The sequence below is a fragment of the Phyllobates terribilis genome, unplaced genomic scaffold (genome assembly GCF_046119375.1).
Source record: "Phyllobates terribilis strain yellow unplaced genomic scaffold, ASM4611937v1 Scaffold_1__5_contigs__length_1240528914, whole genome shotgun sequence".
Classification (NCBI taxonomy): Eukaryota; Metazoa; Chordata; class Amphibia; order Anura; family Dendrobatidae; genus Phyllobates; species Phyllobates terribilis.
Window position 1 is genome coordinate 235,066,916 of NW_027362761.1, and position 12,739 is coordinate 235,079,654.

The 12,739-nt window shown below is 40.6% G+C and overlaps 1 protein-coding gene across 1 annotated transcript in view; it reads left to right on the top strand.

The window, feature by feature from the left end:
- Window positions 1-12,739, top strand: part of ZFHX2 (zinc finger homeobox 2) — a 104,166-nt gene that overhangs the window by 33,437 nt on the left and 57,990 nt on the right. The gene's annotated exons all lie outside the window — the stretch shown is intronic.

Below are 12,739 nucleotides of genomic sequence, written 5' to 3' on the forward strand. Positions count from 1 at the left end.
CAAGTCAGTGGTAAGCTCTGCCTCCAGGCATACTAAAATCTTCATAGAAAACAAGTTCTATAGTGAATATTATCGCTCATTAATTTATTTACATTGAATCGAGATATAATTAGTATTGAAAGATTCTACAACAGTTATGTTCTTCAGTGCTGTAAAGAGGATAAGTAGACAAACTTATTGTAATAGTTCAAAATCCATTTTCAGAAACATGTACACAAAATAATTTTTTATATTGTATAAAGCTAGAAACTGACCTATATACGGTTTGGGTAACACATCCTATAATGAACATTTGTGGTGGACATTTTTTTCTAAATTCAATGTTTATTGAAAGAGTTTAACATTTTTATTACAAGGGTAAAATGAATATCAAAGGAATACATGCTTTATTAACAGAGAAATCATACAATAAATATAATACAATAGGGATATAGGAAATATATTACATCAACATCGACATTTTGATGAGGTCTTCGTTCTTCTAAGTGGGTGAGAGCGAACCAGAGCGACTTATACGTTAATGAAATAGGAATATGAATACGTCCCAGATTACAAGACAAGAGAAATCAGTTTGAGGAAAGACTGTATGCATCTGATTCTTGGAATTCAATCCAATCCCTCCATTTCGCACAATATTTGTCAACATCAGCAGGTGATTGAGCAATTAGATGTTCCATCCTATCATGAAGCGACATCTAAGAGAACCATTCCTCCAGGGTGGGTGGGGGAGCTGCTCTTCAAGCGACATGGGATACATTTTTGGCTGCCTGTCTAAGGTGACCTATCAAAGATCTTATATATATGTAGAAACTTATTAGTAATATTAGAAGCAATAGAGCCTCTTGTGAGTTAGGGACGGTTAGGCTAGTTATCCTCTTCATAAGTAGGACCACTTGTGTACAAAAATTCTTTATTGCAGGACACTCCCACTAAATGTGTGTTATTGTCCCCTCCCCCACCCCACACCTCCAACATCTATCTGAAACCACATTTATGTAGCACCACTGGTACATGGTACCATGTGGAGATGATCTTAAAAGACATCTCCTGGACCTTAGCTCCAATTGAAGTCTTACTTGCCAACTGGTAACATTTTGCCCATTGTGAGTCATCAAATAACTTCCTCAACTCCTTTTCCCATGTAGAACAAAATAATGGTCTATCATTAGTTACTTGAGCAATAAGCAAGTTATGAAGTAGAGATGGAATGAGCAGGGTGCGATGGCAACACACACCATTTTTCAAAATTTGTGAGATCTCTATGGAATTGCATAGATTTCTTTCCTTTTAGATAGAAATGTTGCGGTTGTCTGTATTCACAATTGGCTCTTGGAGGAACAGTTCTTCCCTGAAATATCTCACTAAAGGTACTGTCACACTTAGCGATGCTACAGCGATCCCGACAACGATACGACCTGACAGGGATCGTTGCGGCGTCGCTATGTGGTCGCTGGTGAGATGTCTAACAGTCAGATCTTCCCAACGACGCTGCAACGATTCAGCGACCCTTAACGATCTGTATAACAATGCACGCCTATGTGTTTCTGTGTCTGAGTCGCCAACGAGGTCATTGGTAAGGTGTCAAACACACCGATGCATGCTACCCAGCGGGACCTCTACGATCAAAAAAAGGTCCAGGCCATTCCGACACGACCAGCAATCTCACAGCAGGGGCCTGGTCGCTGCTACGTGTCAAACGTAGCGAGATTGCTACTGAGGTCGCTGTTGCGTCACAAAACTTGTGACTCAGCAGCGATCTTGCTTAGTGTGACGGGGCCTTTAGAGAGAGCAGAGAGGTGCTAGATAAGATGTGTGAAGTGAATAGGGTGGTATGTGTTTCTTCCCAGGAATCGGCTAATGGAAGAACTTGGTGGAAAAGCTAGATTATCTGAGACCAGGAAAAGTGGACCTGTAGGGTAAATTAAGGAGATATTTTTATTGTTAAGTCTCAAGGCTAGAATAGTAGAATATGCACTATATGACTTAAGGTCAAGAGAGGGTGCAATTAAATGTGCGCACAAGGGAAGAGTGGTGAGGGCTTTTGGACAAATAGACTGTGCTATTTGGACCCAAAGTTTCCCATGTTGGTGATGAAAGAAGTCTAATACTCTGGCATAAACGACTGCCAAGTGGTATCTTCTACAGTCTAGGCGGCTAATGTGGTGGTCATTTTTAAGTATTTACATCTATAGTAAGAAAAAATATTTCAGGCAAAAGAAACCTGCTGAATTGGTTGGAAAATTTATTACTTGGAATCTCCTTGATTCTAAAGGCACTGGCCCCGATCATCATTTGTGTTTCTTTTTAAGTCAGTTTTCTTTTTTGCCTTGTAATATAAGTTGCCATTTTTTGTGTCAAATTCATCAAAATTTCATACGTGATTCATGAATTTGGTGCAAAGTAAAAAATTATCTTTCTTCTTGCCTTTAAATGTTTTGGGACTTTTGATGCCGAAAGTCCAGCGGGGGTACTGGAGTGGTGTTGCTCCAAATTTAGCGACTTTTTAAAAAGTTACAATTGATGAATTAGGTTAAAACATCTGGAATTGCTAGTCTACGCCCACAAAGTGGAAAAAAAACACCAGGTGAACACATATAAAATAGACTAAAAAAAGGCATAAATAGAATAATAAATTGGTTGCAAACGGCACAAAGCACACAGAAGTAGACCAAAAAAAATAGGCGCAAAGGCAATGAATCCGGGTCTTTATCTCATGAAGACAGCTCAATCTATATACCATGTTAGGGCATGCGGACAACATAGAAGGGTTGCCCAGTCGGGATATTCCCTTTTATATTAGTCAGAGTGAAGAGACTTTGTATGAACAGCTTCTGTTCTGGCAGATGCAAGCTGTCTTTGTCTTACATGAGTAGACATTCATCTTAATGGCTGTCATTTAGCTTTAGCATGGTTGAAAAAAGTGTTGTTCGTAAACAGATCTTAAAGGGATTCTTATTACAAGGATTTCCACATAAGTGAATGGATAGACATTTATAAAGACCAGTATGTAATACTACATTTGTCTAAATATCCTGTTAACTGCAGCAAAATCAGTCTGTTTCCTTGGGAGCTGAACCCGCAGTAATCAACTTTATGTGACTAATCAACTCAATAATCCCCATTTTTATTGATGGAAAAAAAATTGTGGATAATGACAAATTGGGAATTCCGTGTCATTTGAAACATACAGTTCAGTAGGTAAAAAAAGATTTTGTCAGTCTTAAAGAGGACCTTTCACAAGTTTGAATATGTTAAACTGGCCACGTCATAGAATAGTGTGCAGAGCTGAGTAAAACATACCTTTCATTTTTTAATTTCTCCTCTCAATTGTGGAGATATTAGCTTATAAAGTTTAGGTTATAATTTATGTTATAGTTCAACTGGGCGATACCAGTGATTCTTCCCTGTGGGAGTGTACTTGACTCGCCCCCTGGGCCGTGGGGCACTCGGATCCGGGCAGTAGGGGAACGATGGGAGTAGTAGTGGCAACCCGGTTCCGTGGCTCAGGGTGGTCAGGCCAGTGGTAGTCCGTTATGCGCTGATGATTATGTCCGACTACGCCACCCGTGGATTGCGGTTATTAGGAACCGCCGCTGCATGCAGACCGCTGGGGCTGATGAGGTGTGCAGCTAGGGTAGTGTGACTCCCCACGGGAAGAGTGCGGCCCCAGGGCAGTATAATGGATGGTGGGAGTGATGGTGGTGAGAGTCCCAGTACCGGTAGTGCTGGAGGCGCGAAGGAGCACACAGACAACAGGTTGCAGTCCAGGGCCTTTACTAAAACAGGTAAACTGACCTATAAACAGTCCCAGCTAGGAGGGGACCTGGATGTCTGAGATCAATGGGGAAATTGGCCCTGGTCAGGGTGAGGGTGTAGGCCTACCGTGCTTTCTGTGCTCCTTCTGGCTATCTCCTCCTTATAGGGTAACAGCCCACGTTTCTGAGCTTTCCGTGTACTCTCGCCTGTATGGCATGCGACGTGGGTTCCTTTCTGCTCCCGGCCTGGTACGGCTTTACTGGTCCCTTCTGTTGTGGCAGAGCCTCCAGGTTTCTTAGGCCAAGGAACATACAGTCCCCTGCGGACTGGTTATCTGCTGTAGGATGTGGAATCCTTCCAGCCTCAGACACCAAAGTCTGGTAAATTAAGTCCTTTATCTGCTAAGACAGGCTCACTTCGCCTCTTGTCTCTGGCTTGTGGCTCTTCTACTGCCACACTTCCTCTTAGGTGCAATACAACTTTCTGTCCCTGCTCTGCTCCGGGACACGTCTCAGTACTGAGACAGGTCATCCAGTTCTCCCTAACCCTGCCCCCAGTACCAGCTTTTATAGGGGCAGCCTGCTCCCCCTACTGGCCTGAGACAGGAGGTACTGCATGCTAATGTTCCCCTGACTAGAGAACCTCCCCCCTGCTCTCAGACACAGCTTTATTACATTTTGTGGCATCCAGGCCAGGGTGACACATACTCCTTACTCTTCATAAGGTTGACTAATCATAAACAAGGAGCATCATGCATGCGAGAGAAGAACGAGAGCTGGTGAGTTCTCCTTCAATGGAAGTCTTCAGAGGCTGGACAGACATCTGTCTGAGATGGTTTAGTGAATCCTGCATTAAGCAGGGGGTTGGACACAATGACCCTGGAGGTCCCCTCCAACTCTAACATTCTATGATTCTATGAGAACACGCCCTTCTCTCCTCACTGATCAGCTGTGTAGATACATAACTCAGTAGAGATACCCAACTCAGCTTTGCTGCATCATTATAACACCTTTCAGATTCATCTTACTGCAGTCAGTGTGGGGGAAAGGTAAGTATTGACAATATTATGTTATGAAATCTGAATTTTTTTTAATGATACATAGTTCTGTATCTCTACACATTGGCTGCAGAGTGTATCATTGCAAACAATTCAGATCTCACAGTGCTGTCAGCTCTCACCCTCTTTTCACACTGACTCCTGTGAGATGAGATCTGGAAGTGTTTGTAATGATGCATAACTCGGCTCTGTTGTATTTCTACACAGCTGCAAGAGGTTAGTGACGAGAAGAGGCCGTGTTCTTCTCTCCCCTGCATGATGATGCCTGCTTATGATAGGTCAACCTTCGGCAGTGGAAGAAGTGCATGCCCCCACAGACAGATCTCTGGTATCGCTCAGTTTAACTGTAACATAAATTATAACCTAAACTTTACAAGCTAATGTCTACGTAATGGAGAGGTGAAATAAAAAAATTAAAACTATGTTTTACTCGGCTCTGTAGATACTATTCCATGATGTAGCCAGTTTACAATGCTCAAGCTGGTGAAAGGCCCTTTTAAAGTTAAGTGCACTACAGATAGTGGTTTTACTTCTAAAGAGGAAAACTATAATGGACACTGGTACATGGGAGAGTTCTGAAAGTCAAATTTCACCAGAGCACAGCTCAATGTTACCAGGCTCCACATTCATTTTGGCAAGCGTACTGTCTTTTATTGTAATGGTGAATATACATCAATTTGCCATGACATTAAAACCACATCTTGTATTGTGTCGGTCCACTTCATGCTTCTAAAACTGAAATGACTCATGAAATAATAAGATATTCAGTGGTATCTTGCATTGAGACATTAGCAGCAAATCCTTTAAGTTTTGTAACTTGCAAGCAAATGCTCCATGAATCTCACAGCAGATTCTCGAGCAGACAGAGATATCGGGATTTTGGAGGCCAAGTCTATACTTTTAACTCTTTGCCATGTTCCTTAAACTAGTCAAATAACAATATTCACATTATGACTGGGAGCGTACAGTTGCCATGAAGGGATATATTTGGAGTGTACAATGTTTAAGTAGGTGGTATGTTCCAAAATAACATCCACATGAATGCCAGGAGTTTCCCAACAGAACACTGTCCAAAGCATCACATTGCCCTCTGGCAGCTTGGCATCTTCCTATAGTGTATTAGGGTGCCAGCTCTTCCCCAGGTTAGTGATATCCACCCGGCAGTTTACACGGTATAAAAGAAAGCTTGGTTCCTCAGACCAGACCCCATTCTTCCATTGCTCAGTGGTTAAGTTCTGCTGCTCATATGCCTCTTGCTGGCATTTTGCTGATGGACAATGGTCAGTAGTTCTCAGAAATGTATGCTATAATAGTTGTTCTTTGGATTGGGCTAAAAAGGATAGCCTTCACTTTCTATATGTATTAGTGAGCCATGGGCGCTTTTATTTTCCCTATTCACCTGTTGACCTTCGTTTAGTAGGTAATTGACAACAAATTATGAACACACCACAAAGCCTGATGTTTTGAAGATGTTCTAACCCTTTCATCTAGCCAATCCATTATGGCCAAGATGCTCTGATTTTTAGGCTTACAAAGTTTTCCTCCTTCCAACGCATAAACTTCAAGAACTGACTTGACAAGTATGATTCTAATAAGATGATCAATTTAATTCTCTTCATCTGCCATGGTTTTAATATTATAGGAGTTCTCTGGAGAAAACAAGTTGTGACCTATCCACAGCATAGGTGATAATTTATTGATCGGTGGGTGTCTGATCGCTGAGACCCTTTGCAGAGAACTTTTATCCCTGTTAGAATGGAGCGGCAGTCTGCATGCTCGATTGCGGCTCTGTTAAATTCCTTATGCTGTTAATTCCTTATGCTGAGTGCTATATGATATATAGCTTTTTCTGGCCGGCCCACAGAGAATGAATGGCGCAGTGGTCTGGCATATGCACTGCTGATCCATTCTAACAAGGATAAAAATTCCCCAACAGGTGTGCTGCAGTTAGACCCCCCAAAATCAACAAATTATTACCTATCTTTTAGATAGGCTAAAACCGTTTTTACCAGATAACTCCTTTAAGGCTGATTGGCCTATATAACCTTTATATATCTTTATTTGTTTGACGTCTTCTGACCTTGGAGTTCATCCATTTTAAGGCAGTCCTTTTCTACTTAGTGCAGTTTACCTAGTAGTAAAAGCTTTTGCATTTTTATCTTTCAAATTAGCTACATTTGTTTTCTTTGATTGTATATTGATAGACCAATTTGTCATTTTCATGGTTAGTTTTCTTTGAAAAGTTTGGCTCCTGCTTAGACTGTGCATCAGGAATAGTTAATTAGAATTGACTTTCACTTTTTGCATTCTTGGTCTCATCTAAATAGTACATTTTCAGTAGATCTGTGAAAATGGCAAAAAAATAAATACATTAAATTAAAGGAAATCTGTCAGCAGTTTTTGCAACTTATTCTGAGAGCAGCATAATGTAGAGACAGAGACTCTGATTGCCGCACTCACCACTGATTGGCAGCTTTCTGCTTATGCACAGTGTACACAGAAACTGTCAACTGTCAATCACTGGTGTGGTAGAGTTATACAGAGCGCTGCATTCAGATAAATGGTAGATCTGCAGCAAATCTTTTATCTAGCGGTACCTATGTTCCTATTGCTATTTCTTTGTAATTAATTTACATTTGGTACAGGTGATTTGGCTTGGTGTATCATTACATGACAATGACTGCTTTTATTTCTTTTGAGACATAAAAAATGGGAAAAGTACAACTGACTCTTGTCTCCCAAAATCTCATTCACACATGGCGAAGAAAATCTGCAGGATAAATTGACCAGTACTGTGAATTTAAAATTCGCAGTAAGACAGTTTGTACTTCGATAATCACCGTAGATTATAATGCATAGTGTGAAATGTGCATCAAATCCTTTAGCTTTTGCATGACAAATTTCACTGTTCCATTGCTGCCGAAATCCTGGGACATGTCCATATCGCAAAAAAAAATGAGAGGAATTAGACATGTTTTTCTTTTGGATTCTGTACAAATCCGAGGAAAAATGTAGAATGGAATTCTACACTGCTAGTTTGTCTCCCCACAGAATTTATATGGCAGCACAGAGAGACCTTTGCACAAGGTGTATATATATATATACAGTACAGACCAAAAGTTTGGACACACCTTCTCATTTAAAGATTTTTCTGTATTTTCATGACTATGAAAATTGTACATTCACACTGAAGGCATCAAAACTATGAATTAACACATGTGGAATTATATACTTAACAAAAAAGTGTGAAACAACTGAAAATATGTCTTATATTCTAGGTTCTTCAAAGTAGCCTCTTTTGCTTTGATGACTGCTTTGCACACTCTTGGCATTCTCTTGATGAGCTTCAAGAGGTAGTCACCAGAAATGGTTTTCACTTCACAGGTGTGCCCTGTCAGGTTTAACAAGTGGGATTTCTTGCCTTATAAATGGGGTTGGGACCATCATTTGTGTTTGTGCAGAAGTCTGGTGGATACACAGCTGATAGTCCTACTGAATAGACTGTTAGAATTTGTATTATGGCAAGAAAAAAGCAGCTAAGTAAAGAAAAACGAGTGGCCATCATTACTTTAGGAAATGAATGTCAGTCAGTGCGAAAAATTGGGAAAACTTTGAAAGTGTCCCCAAGTGCAGTTACAACAACCATCAAGCGCTACAAAGAAACTGGCTCACATGAGGACCGCCCCAGGAAAGGAAGACCAAGAGTCACCTCTGCTTCTGAGGATAAGTTTATCCGAGTCACCAGCCTCAGAAATCGCAGGTTAACAGCAGCTCAGATTAGAGACCAGGTCAATGCCACACAGGCTTCTAGCAGCAGACACATCTCTTCAACAACTGTTAAGAGGAGACTTTGTGCAGCAGGCCTTCATGGTAAAATAGCTGCTAGGAAACCACTGCTAAGGAAGGCAACAAGCAGAAGAGACTTGTTTGGGCTAAAGAACACAAGGAATGGACATTAGACCAGTGGAAATCTGTGCTTTGGTCTGATGAGTCCAAATTTGAGATCTTTGGTTCCAACCACCGTGTCTTTGTGCGACGCAGAAAAGGTCAATGGATGGACTCTACATGCCTGGTTCCCACCATGAAGCATGGAGGAGGAGGTGTGATGGTGTGGGGGTGCTTTGCTGGTGACACTGTTGGGGATTTATTCAAAATTGAAGGCATACTGAACCAGCATGGCTACCACAGCATCTTGCAGCGGCATGCTATTCCATACGGTTTGCGTTTAGTTGGACCATCATTTATTTTTAAACAGGACAATGACCCCAAAACACACCTCCAGGCTGTGTAAGGGCTATTTGACCAAGAAGGAGAGTGATGGGGTGCTACGCCAGATGACCTGGCCTCCACAGTCACCAGACCTGAACCCAATCGAGATGGTTTGGGGTGAGCTGGACCGCAGAGTGAAGGCAAAAGGGCCAACAAGTGCTAAGCATCCCTGGGAACTCCTTCAAGATTGTTGGAAGACCATTTCTGGTGACTACCTCTTGAAGCTCATCAAGAGAATGCCAAGAGTGTGCAAAGCAGTCATCAAAGAAAAGGTGGCTACTTTGAAGAACCTAGAATATAAGACATATTTTCAGTTGTTTCACACTTTTTTGTTAAGTATATAATTCCACATGTGGTAATTCATAGTTTTGATGCCTTCAGTGTGAATGTACAATTTTCATAGTCATGAAAATACAGAAAAATCTTTAAATGAGAAGGTGTGTCCAAACTTTTGGTCTGTACTGTATATATATATAGATAGATAGACACATGATAGTTCCTTATAGAATTAAATGAAAGAAGTAAGTCTGTGTGCTTTCTTTAAAGGGAATCTGTTAGCAGGATTTCATCCCTACCAATCTATTTGCGCATATATTACTTTCAAAGATAAGTCAAAAAATACCTTTACATGGACAGTCTGTTTCTCTGCTACTGAGAAATCAGTGTTATATTTCATTTGCAAAGGGCTATTGTAGATCTGAAGCCTCTGTCACTCCAGCTCTATTCCCTGCTCTGCTTGACTGATGGCTCCTTTGCCTGAAGTTGCACAGAATAGATGTTGTCAGTAAAGCAGAAGAAGGAGGTGGCGCTGGGCCCCCGGGGAATAGAGCTGGAGTGACAGAGGCTTCTGATCATCGGCCTCATTTGCATATCAATTCAAATACTGATTTATCAGTAACAGAGGAATGGTCTGATCATGTGGAGGTACTGCTGGACTTGACTTTGAAAGAACTACATGTGCATATACAGTGGCATGTGAAAGTCTGGGCACCCCTGGTCAAAATTACTGTTATTGTGAAGAGTTAAGCAAGTTGAAGATGAAATGATCTCTAAAAGGCCTAAAGTTAAAGATGACACGTTTCCTGTGTATTTAAGCAAAAATAATAAAAAGAAATATATATATATATATATTATAGTTTTTTACATTTTAAAAATTGCAAAAAGGAAAATGGGCCGATGCAACAGTTTGGGCACCCTTGGAGATTTGTGTGCTCAGATAACTTAGCCTGTTAGGATTATGGCTTGTTCACTATCATCGTTAGGAAAGGCTAGGTGATGCAAATTTCCCAGCTTTATAAAAGTACAGCCTCCTGTAACCTTGTGGCAAAAAACAGCAGCCATGGGTTCTTCTAAGCAGCTGCCTAGCACTCTGAAAATGAAAATGGTGGAGGCCCACAAAGCAGGAGAAGGCCATAAGAAGATAGCAAAGCATTTTCAAGTTGCCCTTTCCTCAGTTCAAAATGTAATTAAGAAATGGCAGTTAACAGGAACAATAGGTCAAGATAAGGTCTGAAAGACCACGCAAAATTTCAGTGAGAGCTGCTCGTAGGATTGCTAGAGAGGCAAATCAAAACTCTCGCTTGACTGCAAAAGACCTTCAGAAAGATTTAGCAGACTATGGTCCATTGTTCTACTCTTCAGAGACACTTGCACAAATATGGCCTTCATGGAAGAGTCATCAGAAGAAAACCTCTCCTGCGTCCTCAGCATAAAATTCAGTGTTAGAAGTATGTAATACAGCATCTAATCAAGCCTGATGCATTTTGGGTCAAAGTCCTGTGGACCAATGAGGTTAAAATAGAACTCTTTGGCCACAATAATTGAAGGTATGTGTGGAGAAACAATGGCACAGAATTTCAGGAAAAGAATGGATCAATCATGTTTTGGGGTTGTGTTGCAGCCAAATAAACGGGGAACATTTCACGGGTAGAGGGAAGAATGGATTCAATGAAATTTTAACAAATTCAACACAACACCATCTGTAAAAAAGCTGAAGTTGAAAAGAGGATGGCTTCTACAAATGGATAATGATCCTAAACATACGTCAAAATCCACAATAGACTACCTCAAAAGGTGTAAGTTGAAGGTTTTACAATGGCCCTCACAGTCCCCTGATCTGAACATCATTGAAAATGATGAAAGACAAACCAAGAATCTTACAGCACTAGAAGAGTTTTCCAAGGAAGAATGGATGAAAATCCCTCAAACAAGAATTGAAAGACTCTTGGCTGGCTGCAAAAAGCATTTACAAGCTGTGATACTTTCAAAAGGGGGTGCTACTAGGTACTAACCATGCAGGGTGCCCAAACTTTTGCATCGGCCCATTTTCCTTTTTGTAATTTTTCAAATGTAAACGATGAACATATATATATATTTTTTTTTGCCTAATATACAAAGGAAATGTGTCATCTTTAACTTTAGACCTCTTAAAGATCATTTCATCTTCAACTTGCTTAACTGTTCACAATAACATTAATTTTGAGCAGGGGTGCCCAAACTTTTACATGCCACTGTAAATAGTTTGGGGTGTGAAATCATGATGACTGATTCTCTTTAAGATTGCCTGTGGCAAAAGTACTGCAGTCTTAAAAAGAAAATAAAGAAACTCCAGGGGGAACCAAATAATTCAGTTGGGTTATCCAATATTCCTCAGGATGTACTTAAACTATATTTGGCATAGCTGCCATGGCACTGTTCTGGACAAAAGCAGTAACACTAATTTGAATACAGCTTGTGGGTGGATTTGCACATTGCAACAAATAAATAGAAACAAAAATTCTGCATTTTTTCAATAAAAGACGTGTTGCAGTGTATGAACCCATCTGTAATATGTCATATTGACCAATTAATTTAATGTACTCATATCAATTGTCACAATTTCACACCACTGGTTTGATCATGTGGCAAAAAAAAATGATTGGCTCAATATTCTCTTGAGCGGGGGACATTATATCACTTATTTAACATACATGCACAACCATATGTTGCCATCAATTGTAACTAAACTTCAATGCGTTGTGCCCCTTGAATTCCCTGCAGATTGGTGAGGTCTGAGTAATGTGACACTCAACCATCACTCAAAAATATGGCTCAGAAGTGCACAGCTCAGGAGACGAAAGCGCTCACCTCCATCCTGAGCATGTGCAGAGTGGTGTAGGGGCTCAGTAGAAAGTCTGTGGGTCTGTACTGCGATCTGTGCGCACTCAGCTAGGAGGTGAGCCGTCTGCCTCCTGAGCTGCGCATTTCTGAGCCGTCTTTTGAGTAATCTGTTGGGGTCTCAAAACTCAGACCCCCACAGATTTGCAGGAAATTTAAGTGCCTATGAAATATAAAGAAATGCCTCAAAATTTGAGTTATACTTTAAATGTAGTATATATATAATTCCTATGAATCTGTGCTCTTCGGAGGAGGTGTACCGGCTTACCGACCAGTATACCACTATTTGATATATTGTAAATAAAGAATTGTATAAACATAATGTAGCAAGTGCACGAAAGCAGGCAGACTGATCTTTTATAATGAACCCATTTCTAAGCACAGAATGTGGTAGATCTCATGTTGTAAGGCTTGATACTCTCTATTTGGGAAACCCAGTACACGTGCTTCTTTTTTAGATGATATATTCTTGAGGTCACAGCAGAATTACTTGGTTGTCCC